This window comes from Oncorhynchus keta, chromosome 19 (assembly GCF_023373465.1).
Source record: "Oncorhynchus keta strain PuntledgeMale-10-30-2019 chromosome 19, Oket_V2, whole genome shotgun sequence".
In the NCBI taxonomy this organism is placed as follows: Eukaryota; Metazoa; Chordata; class Actinopteri; order Salmoniformes; family Salmonidae; genus Oncorhynchus; species Oncorhynchus keta.
Window position 1 is genome coordinate 75730928 of NC_068439.1, and position 15087 is coordinate 75746014.

A 15087-nucleotide genomic window follows, 5' to 3' on the forward strand; every position below is an offset into this window, starting at 1 on the left:
CCAAGAACACTGAATGTTCCTGAGTGGCTGAAATATTTTTTTTAAGTTAAATTTACTTGAACATCTATGGCAAGACCTGAAAATGGTTGTCTAGCAATGATCAACAACCAATTTGACAGAACTTAAATCATTTTGGAAGAGAAATTGGCAAATGTTGCACAATCCAGGTGTGGAAAGCTCTTAGACTTTCCCAGAAAGACTCACCACTGTAATCATTGCCAAATGTGACTAACGTGTTGAATACTTCTCATCAAGATATTAGTGTTTTACTTTACATACATTTTTAACAAATGTTAGGTTTCTTCCACTTGGACAGAGTATTTTGTGTAGATCACTAACAAATGACAAATACAATTTTAATCCCACTTTGTAACAACAAAATGTGGAAAAAGTGCAGGGGTGTGAATACTTTGAAGGCACTGTATCTATTAATTTGTGGATGCCCATCCATTTCTTTAAATGTTATGAATTACAATTCGTGTGTGCAAAACAAACTCGGCAACAACAACAAAAAACTCACTGTCAACTGCGTTAATTTTCAGCAAACTTAACGTGTAAATATTTGTATGATCATCAGATTCAACAACTGAGACATAAACTGAACAAGTTCCACAGACGTGACTCACAGAAATGGAATAATGTGTCCCTGAACAAAGGGGGGGTCAAAAGTAACAGTCAGTATCTGGTGTGGCCACCAGCTGCATTAAGTACTGCAGTGCATCTCCTCATGGACTGCACCAGATTTGCCACTTCTTGCTGTGAGATGTTACCCCGCTCTTCCACCAAGGCGCCTGTAAGTTCCCGGACATTTCTGGGGGGGAATGGCCCTAGCCCTCACCCTCCGATCCAACAGGTCCCAGACGTGCTCAATGGGATTGAGATCCGGGCTCCTCGCTGGCCATGGCAGAACACTGGCATTCCTGTCTTGCAGAAAGTCACGCACAGAACGAGCAGTATGGCTGGTGGCATTGTCATGCTGGAGGGTCATGTCAGGATGAGCCTGCAGGAAGGGTACCACATGAGGGAGGAGGATGTCTTCCCTGTAATGCATAGTGTTGAGATTGCCGGCAATGACAAGCTCAGTCCGATAATGCTGTGACACACCTCCCCAGACCATGACGGACCCTCCACCTCCAAATCAGTCCCGCTCCAGAGTACAGGCCTCAGTGTAACGCTCATTCCTTCGACAGATAAACGCGAATCCGACCATCACCCCTGGTGAGACAAAACCGCTACTCTTCAGTGAAGAGCACTTTTTGCCAGTCCTGTCTGGTCCAGCAACGGTGGGTTTGTGCCCATAGACGATGTTGTTGCCGGGGATGTCTGGTGAGGACCTGCCTTACTACAGGCCTACAAGCCCTCAGTCCAGGCTCTCTCAGCCGGACAGTCTGAGCACTGATGGAGGGATTGTGTGTTCCTGGTGTAACTTGGGCAGTTGTTGTTGCCATCCTGTGCCTGTCCCGCAGGTGTGATGTTCGGATGTCCGTCCTGTCTCCCTGTAGCGCTGTCTTAGGCGTCTCACAGTATGAACATTGCAATTTATTGCCCTGGCCACATCTGCAGTCGCCATGCCTTCTTGCAGCATGCCTAAAACACAATCACGCAGATGAGGAGGGACCCTGGGCATCTTTCTTTTGGTGTTTTTCAGAGTCAGTAGAAAGGCCTCTTTAGTGTTCTAAGTTTTCATAACTGTGACCGTAAATGCCTACCGTCTGTAAGCTGTTAGTGTCTTTACAACCGTTAATTGTTTATCGTTCATTGAACAAGCATGGGAAACAGTTTTTAAACCCTTTACTGTGAAGTTATTTTGATTTTTACGAGTTATCTTTCAAAGACGGTCCTTCTTTTTTTGCTGAGTTTATTGTTAGCTAGGTGGCGAATTTTACCTATGCTAGGGGTGAAGGTTAGGGGAAAGGTTAGCTAACATGCAAAGTAGTGGCGAAGTAGCTAAGAAGCAGTTGCTAATTAGCTAAAATGCTAAAGTTGTCTTAGATTCAAACACGTAACCTTTCGGTTGCTAGACATTTGCATAATATGCCCACCCATCCACCCTGACCAACAACCCTATGTTTAGTTTCTGTTAAGTCTAGTCTGAGACCAGGCTGTTTGAGATTGTATTAAGTCTGGGAAACTGCAGTGGGGCTGCCTATATATATTAATTAATTAAGACTGTACTGTCTAAGGACACACACACTGCTATCAAAACATATCAGGAGAAAGCATGGACATTTTATAGGAAAAAAATGAAACATGAATGTGGCTGCACAAGACATTGAGATACAACCTAAATTGTAGCATTGTTTGATCATTTCCTTTCAGATGCATTTCTACTAGGCCACTGAACTGAATATATATATATATATATATATATATTATTTATTTATTTATTTGAGGGGGGGGGGCAATATATAAACATTTTTTAGATCATTTGAAAGATGTAAATGTATTAATTGTTTTATTTTCATTTTGATAAGAGAAAACAAAACAATTCACTTATTTGTTGATGTGAAAATGAAAATTGACCTATTTTTTTTAAATTAAGTTTGTGTCATTAGATTTCTGGCAGAAAAATGGGGTAGCTGCTGAAAAAGTTTGAATACCACTGTATCGCAAGTGGACTAATGACCATGAAATGGAACTAGCTCTTTAACTGTAAATAATAACACGAGAACTCTCTGCCTTTAGGCCAGAGGCTCAAGGAAATCTCTCTCTCCCAAGGACGCCTGCCTGCCTGCCTGCCTGCCTGCCTGCCTGCCTGCCTGCCTGCCTGCCTGCCTGCACAGGTGGTGAGGCGTACAAGCTTATCCCACGGTGAAGTTAATATTTGATAGGAGAGGAGTGGCGCCTAGTTTGCAAGTAAAATCCTCCATAATCAGAATATTGCTAGAGAGAGAGGAGGAACCCGCTTGGTCGCTCATGGATTGGTGTCTTGATGGTACAGACGGTCCTTTCCCTCCCTCTACCCTACCTAGTGCCTCCACTGAGAAAAGTCACACACTTGTCCAGTCCAAGGGCAAACTAAGTTGGAAGAATGAAAAGCAATTCAATTCAGAGATGGAGTATTGGTGTCTGAAGCACAGTAGTTCAACTGTGGTAAGTTTTTTTGATTTTTAAATGTGCCATTGGTATAAAGATAAAATGATGAGAATTTGGATAAAGTGCATATAGACTGCCGAAAAAGGAAGTTGGTCTGGCTAGCATATTACTCATTAGCCTTAATTTGTAATATTAGTCATTGAAATGTACAGTATTGGTATTTCATGGCTTTTCAATATAGAGCAGCTCTGCTTGGCATAATTGAATTAGAAATGGTTTAATGCAGCTGTCGGACCAGCTATTGCTCATGCTTTGTGGGTAGTCAGTTTGTTCACCGATACCATGTCTGGCTCTGCTTCTTCCTCTGAGTCAGCCAACCACTTCTCTCACTCTTAATCAGCCAACGACTCTGCACTTGCCTGGACTCATCCTTCTCTTGCTGTTTTACATACAGAAGTTTTACCAGTAGGCCTGTAACAGAGGAGCTTGATGTTAGTTTTTAAGGCCCACTGACCGTGACCGTGCTTTGTTGTCTGTCCTTTCAAGATAGACATATCGTTTGTCTGCAGAATTTACTAAGCTTTCCTGCAGTGCAAGTTTGCTCTCATTTTTTCAGAATGATAGAGAACCTAAAGGTAAAAATAAGAGTTAAACGGTTTCTATTTGATGTTCTACCCTGTTGTTCCTGGTTTAGAGGTTTTTCCATCCTAAAAGGTTAGAAATGAAACCAGCAAACACTGAAACCCTTGAAGACAGGCATTCCTCCTATCACTGTACTGTGCAGAAAGTTGTCTTTGTGAGTCACAGCTCCCTCTCCTATCCTACACCTGCATGACTTCAATGTATCACAGCCGCTAATGACAACCAGGTGTTGTTGAGACATCTGTCATGTTAATTAGGCACCAAACAGAAGAAGACTGTCTGAAGTGGAGTGTGAGGTACTCAATCTCCAACTTGTCCTATAAGAAATACTCGTTTTTATTTTACATCGGAAATAGTTTAGACTTGGATTTGGCTCTGTGCCTGTTGACACGTGCGTTTTGATTTTCTTTGCATATATTAAGTACACTGAGTTCATTCGCACTTCTCATTATATATGGCAGTGAACCAGGGAGATTTCGCTGTTTGTGGGCCAGTGAAGGTGCCCGGGACGACACTTTGACCTTTTAAAGTATCACTAACTGGTTATACTGTAACTTAACAGTAATCATGTGACTACACTGTCTGGACTTGCCCTGTGGTAGCTTACAAGAGTGAATGATTGTCATCCCAAGGACCTGGCTTATCTGTGATTCATGAAAATAAAAGAGAGCCGCACACTCCAGGAGCTCAGATGCAAAAATTTAATTACCAACGTTTCGACAGCCAAGCTTTCTTCATCAGGGTATAATCACAAACACTGCGGGATGACTCGTTTATATAGTGTCAAAAGACACAGGTGTCTGTAATCATGGCCAAGAGTGGCCTAATATCATTGGTTAATTATCAAATATTAAAATGTCATACAAAGAACAGCATACAAACAACAAATGGATAGCATACGATCATAGATTCATTTGACTACACAAGTTTACAAACAATTACAATGGCAAAGTCACAATAATCACAAGAATGGCTTCAGATCAAAGTCTACGTTGAGACTGAAGGAAGCGAGGGTCTTTAAGTTAAAGATCCAGGCAGCCTCTCGTTTTAACAATAAATGATCAAGGTCACCCCCTCTCCTAGGGAGGGTGACATGTTCGACGCCAATATAACGCAGAGACGAAATCGAGTGTCCTGCCTCCAAGAAGTGGGCCGCAACTGGATATGTAAAGTTTTTACACCTAATGGTGCTACGATGCTCTGAGATACGTACTTTTAATTCGCGCTTTGTTTTACCCACATCATTTTTACCACAAGGACAAGTTATAAGATAAATAACTGCCTTAGTGGAACACGTAATAACACCTTTTATTGGGATCGATTTCCCTGTTTGTGGGTGTTTGAAGGATCTACATTTATAAGTACCATTGCATTGAGCACAGCCATTACATTTGTAGTTTCCATCCAGTAGGGGCGCAAATAGACGTTGTTCAGGAATATCTTGGGATGGTAAATCAGAGTTTACCAATTGGTCTCTGAGATTTCTGCCCCACGAGAACACGACCAAGGGAAGGTCCTAAAACCCATTACAGGAGACTATCATCGGATTTTAGGATGTGCCAATGTTTGAACAATTCCCTTAATTTGTTCAGAGCACTTTGAATAGCGGGTAGTTAGAACACAAAGAATGCGTCTTTTTGCGAGACTGACCTTTCTTCTAGATTATCTGTGATTCAACCACTAAAGGGAAACCCCAGTGTGCATTCCAAAGGGCAACCTATATATTGCACTACTTTTCACTGTTGCCCATCGGGCTCTGGTCAAAGATAGTGCACTACGTACTTAATAGGGTACCATATGGGATGCAGTCCCAGTCTTGTGACCAGTTATGTAAATTCTGTCACGGTTGCTCAGGTGGTTTGGAAATGCAATGACCCAAATAACACTTTTCTGTCATTTTTGCGTCTTCAGAAGCAGCACTGCCTTGACCTCTGTGTGGCACGTGAGGGGAATAGGGGGAAGTTGTCCCTTGATGGTGATCTTGGGTTCGTTTTGTATTTTACCCACTAATGGTTTTAAGGTTAGGATTGGAGTAGGGGAAGTTGATCCTAGATCTGTACCTAGGGGAAACTTCATTGGGGAACCATGTGTGAATTTAGGGGATCGGCTAGTGAATAGCCAATCAGCTGTCAGAGTGGGCGGATGAGAACAAATGGGGGAAAGGGGTTGTTAAAAGTAACTGACATCCCTGTCATTTTTTCTAGAGGCTCAGGTGTTTGAGACCATAAACTGTGTGTCACTCACTCACTCACTCACTCACTCACTCACTCACTCACTCACTCACTCACTCACTCACTCACTCACTCCATCCTGTTCACAATTCTCATTCTATGCTTCTCATTAAAGGTAAATTTAGTTTGAAAATCCTACAGCTCTTTCTTCCTCACTCATACAAAAACACATTGGTCAATATTTATTGTTCAGTAATAGTTAGGTAGTAATAACCGTATTAAGGACCGTAAAATCTCCCTTTCTAACCTCTCTGGCGTGGATCTGTAACCGTGGCTGTCCATCCGTTACCAAGGGGAGTTGTCCCAAGCTGGGTGACTCCACACGAACACTAATTCAGCCGTGGCGTGTTGGATGAGTCACCAGCCATAGAGAGAGGCTTAAAGCAGCTATGTGCTTCAGGGCCTGAAGGCAGGAACGCACCCGGCTCTCAAAGACAAGCCTGAGCCTGCACTGTGTAGGAGAGCAGCCCTTTCAAGCTCTTTGTGTGTGTAATGTGCCACATAGACGGTTCACTCTGCTACCATCCGGCAAATGGTACCAGAGTGGACCAACAGGCTCAGAAACAGCTTCCACCCCCAAGCCATAAAACTGCTAAATAGCCAGATTGCTAAATAGTCAATTAATGGTACCAGAAACTATCTGCACTGACTCTATCTTGCACTGATCCTACATACACCCACTGGATTATATATACACACCATATACACACTTACTAGACTATATATACACAGACCAAATACACACTTACTAGACTATATATACACAGACCATATACACACTTACTAGACTATATATACACAGACCATATACACAGACTATTACACAGACCATATATACACACTAGACTATATATACACACTTATACACACTACTAGACTATATATACACAGACCATATACACACTTACTAGACTATATATACACAGACCAAATACACACTTACTAGACTATATATACACAGACCATATACACACTTACTAGACTATATATACACAGACCATATACACACTTACTAGACTATATATACACAGACCATATACACACTTACTAGACTATATATACACAGACCAAATACACACTTACTAGACTATATATACACAGACCATATACACACTTACTAGACTATATATACACAGACCATATACACACTTACTAGACTATATATACACAGACCATATACACACTTACTAGACTATATATACACAAACCATTACACACTCACTAGACTATATATACACACACCATATACACACTCACTAGACTACATATATGCACACCATATACTGTACACACCCACTAGACGATACATACACACCATATACACGCTCACTAGACTATATACATACAGTTGAAGTCGGAAGTTTACATACACTTAGCTTGGAGTCATTAAAACTTGTTTTTAAACCAATCCACAAATTTCTTGTTAACAAACTATAGTTTTGGCAAGTCGGTTAGGACATCTACTTTGTGCATGGCACAAGTCATTTTTCCAACAATTGTTGACGGACAGATTATTTCACTTATAATTCACTTTATCACAATTCCAGTGGGTCAGAAGTTTACAAACACTAAGTTGACTGTGCCATTAAACAGCTTGGAAAATTCCAGAAAATAATGTCATAGCTTTAGAAGCTTCTGATAGGCTAATTGACCTCATTTGAGTCGATTGGAGATGTACCTGTGGATGTATTTCAAGGCCTACCTTCAAACTCAGTGCCTCTTTGCTTGACATCATGGGAAAATCTAAAGATATCGGCCAAGACATCAGCAAATAAATTGTAGACCTCCACAAGTCTGGTTCATCCTTGGGAGCAATTTCCAAACACCTGAAGGTACCACCTTCATCTGTACAAACAATAGTACGGAAGTATAAACACCATGGAACCTGAGTTTAAATGTACTTGGCTAAGGTCTATGTAAACTTCCAACTTCAACTGTATATAGTCTAGTGAGTGTGTGTATGGTGTGTATATATAGTCTACTGAGTGTGTATATAGTCTAGTGTGTGGGTATATACAGTTGAAGTTGGAAGTTTACATACACCTTAGCCAATTACATTTAAAATCAGTTTTTCACAATTTCTGACATTTAATCCTCGTAAACATTCCCTATCTTAGGTCAGTTAGGATCACCACGTTATTATAAGAATCTGAAATGTCAGAATAATACAGTGAATTATTTATTTCAGCTTTTGTTTCTTTCATCACATTCTCAGTGGGTTAGAAGGTTACATACACTCAATTAGTATTTGGTAGCATTGCCTTTAAATTGTTTAACATTGGTCAAACATTTTGAGTAGCCTTCCACAAGCTTCCCACAATAAGTTGGGTGAATTTTGGCCCATTCCTCCTGACAGAGCTGGTGTAGTCAGGTTTATAGGCCTCCTTGCTCGCACACACTTTTGCAGTTCTGCCCACACATTTTCTATAGGATTGAGGTCAGGGCTTTGTAATGACCACTCCAATACCTTGACTTTATTGTCCTTAAGCCATTTTGACTCACCACTTTGGAAGTATGCTTGGGGTCATTGTCAATTTGGAGTGCACCAGTCCCTCCTGCAGCAAAGCACCCCCACAACATGATGCTGCCACCCCCGTGCTTCACGTGTTGGGATGGTTTTCTCCGGCTTGCAAGCCGCCCCCCTTTTTCCTCCAAATATAACAATGGTCATTATGGCCAAACAGTTCTATTTATGTTTCATCAGACCAGAGGACATTTCTCCAGAAAGTACGTTCTTTGTCCCCATGTGCAGTTACAACCCGTAATCTGGCTTTTTTATGGCGGTTTTGGAGTAGTGGCTTCTTCCATGCTGAGCGGCCTTTCAGGTTATGTTGATATAGGATTCGTTTTACTGTGGATATAGATACTTTTGTACCTGTTTCCTCCAGCATCTTCACAAGGTTGTTTGCTGCTGTTCTGGGATTGATTTGCACTTTTCGCACCAAATGATTTGCACTTTTTGCATCAAAGTACATTCATCTCTAGGAGACAGAACGCTTCTCCTTCCTGAGTGTTTATGACAGTTACGTGGTACCTTCAGGTGTTTGGAATTTTTTCCCAAGGATGAACCAGACTTGTGAACATCTACAATTTATTTTCTGAGGTCTTGGCTGATTTCTTTTAATTTTCCCATGATGTCAAGCAAAGAGGCACTGAGTTTGAAGGTAGGCCTTCAAATACATCCACACGTACACCTCCAATTGACTCAAATGATGTAAATTATCCTATCGGAAGCTTCTAAAGCCATGACATCATGTCCTAACCGACTTGCCAAAACTATAGTTTGTTAATAAGATATTTGTGGAGTGGTTGAAAAACGTGTTTTAATGACTCCAACCTAAGTGTATGTAAACTTCTGACTTCAACTGTACATACACACCATATACACACTCACTAGACTATATATACACAATCATTCACACACACACTACACTTGCACTCCCACACACATTCCAACACTTCGTAAGCGGACACCCACACATCTACATACATACACGCACGCACGCACGCACGCACGCACGCACGCACGCACGCACACACACACCACACACACACACACACACACACACATACATACATACATGCATACACAACATACATACATACATACATACATACATACATACATACATACATACATACATACATACATACATACATACATACATACATACATACATACATACATACATACACACTTCTACACTCATCATTTGCTGCTGCTACTCTGTTCTTCATTTTACTGTTATTGTTATCTATCGTGATGCCTGGTCATTTTACCCTGCCTTTATGTACATACTTTTGTATATATAGTGTATGTGGATTCGGCTATTTCAGCCGTACCCATTGCTGACAGGTGTATTAAACTGAGCACACAGCCATGCAGTCCCCATAGACAAACATTGACATTAGAATGGCCTTACTGAAGAGCTCAGTGACATTTAACGTGGCACCGTCATAGGATGCCACCTGTCCAACAAGTCAGTTCGTAAAATTTCTGCCCTGCTAGAGCTGCCCCGGTCAACTGTTAGTGCTGTTATTGTGAAGTGGAAACATCTAGGAGCAACAACGGCTCAGCTGCAAAGTGGTAGGCCACACAAGCTCACAGGACGGGACCGCCGAGGGCTGAACGAGTAGAAATATTCTGTCCTCTGTTGCAACACTCAGTACCGAGTTCCAAACTGCCTCTGGAAACAACATCAGCACAATAACTGTTCGTTGGGAGCTTCATGAAATGGGTTTCCATGGCCGAGCAGCCACATACAAGCCTCAAATCAACATGCGCAATATTCAGTGTCGGATGGAGTGGCGTCAAGCTCGCCGTCATTGGACTCTGGAGCAGTGGAAACTCATTCTCTGGAGTGGTGAGTGACGCTTCACCATCTGGCAGTCCGACGGACGAATCTGGGTTTGGCGGATGCCAGGCAAACGCCACCTGCCCCAATGCATAGTGCCAACTGTTGGAGGAGGAATAGTGGTCTGGGGCTGTTTTTCATAGTTCAGGCTAGACCCCTTAGTGAAGGTAAATCTTAACACTACAGCATACAACAACATTCTAGATGTTCTCTGTGCTTCCAACTTTGGGGCAACAGTTTCAGCATGACAATGCACCCGTGCACAAAGCGAGGTCCATACAGAAAGGATTTGTTCAGCGCCAGCTGTGCCACCAGAGATTCTGGGTTCGCGCCCAGGCTCTGCCGTAACCGGCCGCGACCGGGAGGTCCGTGGGGCGACGCACAATTGGCCTAGGTTCGTCCGGGTTAGGGAGGGTTTGGCCGGTAGGGAAATCCTTGTCTCATCGCGCACCAGCGACTCCTGTGGCGGGCCGGGCCGGGCCGGGCGCAGTGCGCACTAACCAAGGTTGCCAGGTGCATAGTGTTTCCTCCGACACTTTGGTGCGGCTGGCTTCCGGGTTGGATGGCGCTGTGTTAAGAAGCAATGCGGCTTGGTTGGGTTGTGTATCGGAGGACGCATGACTCTCAACCTTTGTCTCTCCCGAGCCCGTACGAGAGTTGTAGCGATGAGACAAGATAGTAGCTACTAAACAATTGGATACCACGAAATTGGGGAGTAAAAGGGGTAAAATAAAATTAAAATAAAGGATTTGTTTAGATAGGTGTCGAAGAACTCGACTGCTCTGGAACACAGCCCTGACCTCAACCCCATCAGACACCTTTGGGATGAATTGGAACGCCGATTGCGAGCCAGGCCTTATCGCCCAACATCAGTGCCCGACCTCACTAATGCTCTTATGGCTGAATGGAAGCAAGTCCCCGCAGCAACGTTCCAACATCTAGTGGAAAGCCTTCCCAGAAGAGTGGAGGCTGTTATAGCAGCAACGTTCCAACATCTAGTGGAAAACCTTCCCAGAAGACTGGAGGCTGTGGAAAGCCTTCCCAGAAGAGTGAGGCTGTTATAGCAGCAACGTTCCAACATCTAGTGGAAAACCTTCCCAGAAGACTGGAGGCTGTTATAGCAGCAACGTTCCAACATCTAGTGGAAAGCCTTCCCAGAAGAGTGGAGGCTGTTATAGCAGCAATGTGGGGACCAACTCCATATTAATGCCCATGATTTTGGAATGAGATGTTCGATAAGCGTCTCCACATACTTTTGGTCATATAGTGTACCTGAAATACCTCTACACATTGATCTGGTACTGTTACTCCCTGTATTTATAGCAACATTCTTGTGTATTTTATTTTATTCCTCTTGTGTTAGTTACTATTTTCTATTATTTTTTAAAACTCTGCATCACTGGAAAAGGTTTGTAAGCAAGCACTTCACTATAAAGTCTTCACCAGTTGTATTCGGTGTGTGTGATAAATACAATTTGAATTGTGACAGAGAGAAAGACCACATTCCCACTCCAACCTCCCTCACAGAGGAGCCACATTCATTAGACGGTGATGGTAATGATGTAAGAGCTGTTTTCTGTCTCAGATTCCTCTTCTTCTCATCCTCTCTCTTACCTGTAGGAAAGAGGTGAGACAGGGGTTTGGCGGGGGAAGGGAGGAGGCGCTGTGAGGTAGAAGCGAGCGAGTTGGACAAAGAAAAAAAAAGCTACGCTCCATTGGCTAGGTGAAGAGGGGGAGGAGAGAGAGGAGATTACAGACCATGTGGCAAAACGGACAGCGCTAGAATAGAGTAAACTAAGGAGGAGCAGATAGGTCATAGTCATGTCACAGAGGAACCAGCTTTATCCACCGATCCGGTCCAATCCCTCTCCCCCTCTCCCCTCACCTTCCCCGCAAAGAAGCTAAACCCCTTCCCACCAGGTGAGTGAACAAATGGAACTGAAATTGCTGCTTCTGCTCACCACCCCTCTTGTCTCTCTTAGAACCCGCTCTAGCAAGTACCTCTGTTCATTTGACAGAATTTGAGAGCAGAGCATTGAACCATGCAGTTTTCCAACAACAGTGCCAGGCCAGAATAGAGAGAGAGAGATTCAACAGGGTACTACTGACTGAAGGGACTGTCCCTGAGCTGGTAGTGGGAATGACTTCTGGTCTTCTGAGTCTCTGAGTCTCTCTTTGGTGTGTTTTCAAAAGGGTTGCTTCTGATACGCTACGATACAGACAAGGCATCATGCTGCTACAATGAACACTGTTGGAAGGCATACAGTAGCTCATTATGTAGCTCTGCCAGTCATTGTACAGAGATTGGAGTACTGCAACTCTATCTGGTGCTTGAGCTGACATTTGAATCAGGGTAAATTGCGGTCAATTCAGGAAGTAAAACATCCCAAATTATGTCTAATCTGATTCATGTTCAAATCAATGTTGGGGTCCATTCAAAAAGTACATTTGGTTTACTTTTTTTATTGACCCCAACGCTGAATTGAACATAGATCAGATGGAACAAAACGTGGGATGTTTGGCTTCAGAAATTAAGATCAAACAAACAGAACCAACACTTCAATTGATATTGAATATAATTTTTGTCTTAGAGGACAGTGCATGTCTTCGGTGGAGGACAGTGCATGTCTTAGGTAGAGGACAGTGCATGTCTTGGGTAGAGAACAGTGCATGTTTTGGGTGGATGACAGAGCATGTTTTGGGTGGATGACAGAGCATGTCTTGGGTGGAGGACAGTGTACAATGGAAAATGGATACATTTCAATAGAGGGTTTATCCTCTATTTTCACTTCAGGATTCACAAAAGCAAGAAACAGGTGGTTACTGGGGCACTGATACTGTGCTTGGGTACTGTTACTTATCTGTTACCTACCTGGGGTGTATTCATTAGTCCAAACCATAGCAAAACGTTTTGCAACTGAAAACTTCTTGTAACAAAAACAAGCATTTCATATGGAACAAGTTCATCTTAGTCCCTCATTTCAACATTTTGCTTCCGTTCGGTTCCGTTTGGTTCTTAGTGAATATACCCTGTTTAAATTGGCACTCTTCTTTTGGCTTTTCACCAATGCTGTAATCAACACACCAGTTAACCCATTTGAGATGCATTGATATTTAGTCAGGTTGATATCTGTGCGGTACCACCAATACCACCATTGGACAGGATGTGACTTAATACAATAACTACAGCTGACTACTGATCAGTGCCAAACTCCGAAAGCACATTGTAGTTCACCAGTCCCAATTTAACTACATTCTTTTTTAAATATCTGCATTCTTCATGACAAGCCTAGGCTGCTGCACATTTCAACAGTCAACTTGTTAGTTGAACACTGGGTGTTGGCAGTTGAGTTGTTGGCAGTTCAACTGGCTGTTGGCAGTTCAGTTGAGTTGGATATGCGTTGTTTTGAATAGTGAGGCATCTCAGAGATGTCTGGTCATGCAGCCTGTAAGGAGCATGGACTCCTCAGGTATTTAGTCCTACAGCAATCGTATAAAGGAAAACCTCACAAATCTCACATAGCGGTGGTGTCAAAGGCATAGATCCTAAATCCTTCAAGTTAGCATCAAACATACGTTTTTCTACTGGTTACTATACCACATCTTAGGGGGTTTGTCCGTACAATATGAATGATGGGTTTCAATGATAATAATATAATACATATTTTTAAGCACCTTTCAAAACATCCAGGACTCTGTACAGCAAAAAAAGAGAGAGGGGAAAAGATGAAACAATTTCAAATTGAAGTTCAAATTAAAAGCTACTTAGGTGTTCTGTATGGTTAACATGACTCTGTCAGTGGTAACAAGGACATGACAGAGGAACGACAGGTGACCTATCTCAAACTCTGTCAGTGGTAACAAGGACATGACAGAGGAACGACAGGTGACCTATCTCAAACTCTGTCAGTTGTGACAAGGACATGACAGAGGAACGACAGGTGACCTATCTTAAACTCTGTCAGTGGTAACAAGGACATGACAGAGGAACGACAGGTGACCTATCTCAAACTCTGTCAGTTGTAACAAGGACATGACAGAGGAAAGACAGGTGACCTATCTCAAACTCTGTCAGTGGTAACAAGGACATGACAGAGGAACGACAGGTGACCTATCTCAAACTCTGTCAGTGGTAACAAGGACATGACAGAGGAACGACAGGTGACCTATCTCAAACTTGCCGTAAGGCTTGTGTTAACAACAAAACCATGAGAACAGTAGGCCGAGATCTTGTTGTATCATCAGAAAACGTAAAGTTAGATGCTGGTGTGACGCTACAAAGAACAACAGTTAATGTATGTACTGTATCTAAATGCTCAGACTGACACTATTCACAATGTGTGTGGGAACGGAACAAGGCGTGTTTCTCGTGGTACGAGACACAAGTCTGATTTTGTTTTGAAAATGAAATTATTGGATGTGGATAAACTCACCCCAGTGTTTAAAAAATAAAAAAAAGTTAACAACTTTAACCTTTAAACGTCAATACAGACACGAGTTTGATCCCGGGCTGTGTCACAGCCGGCCGTGACCGGGAGACCCATGAGGTGGTGCACAATTGGCCCAGCATCGTCCAGGTTAGGATGTGGCCGGCAGGGATTTACTTGTCCCAGTGCGCTCTAGCGACTCCTTGTGGCTGGCCGTGCGCTGGCAAGCTGACTCTGGTCGCCAGTTGGACGCTGTTTCCCCAGACACATTGGTGTGGCTGGCTTCCGGGTTAAACGAGCAGTGTGTCAAGAAGCAGTGCGGCTTGTCAGGGTCGTGTTTCGGAGGACACATGGCTCTCGACCTTCGCCTCTCCCGAGTCCGTAAGGGAGTTGCAG

General features: G+C 42.9%; 1 protein-coding gene across 2 annotated transcripts in view; it reads left to right on the forward strand.

Annotated features, from left to right (window-relative positions):
• The first annotated feature begins 2790 nt into the window (after positions 1 to 2790).
• The window catches only part of LOC118398868 (serine/threonine-protein kinase PAK 6-like), a 43656-nt gene continuing 31359 nt past the window's right edge, over positions 2791 to 15087 (forward strand). Inside the window, exon 1 of one of the 2 annotated variants that reach the window (XM_035794648.2) lies at positions 2791 to 3093. The gene's annotated coding sequence lies outside the window, so the exon portion shown is untranslated. Of the gene's footprint in view, positions 3094 to 12010; positions 12185 to 15087 lie in introns of those variants that run through there. The other variant, XM_035794647.2, reaches the window with a different exon arrangement.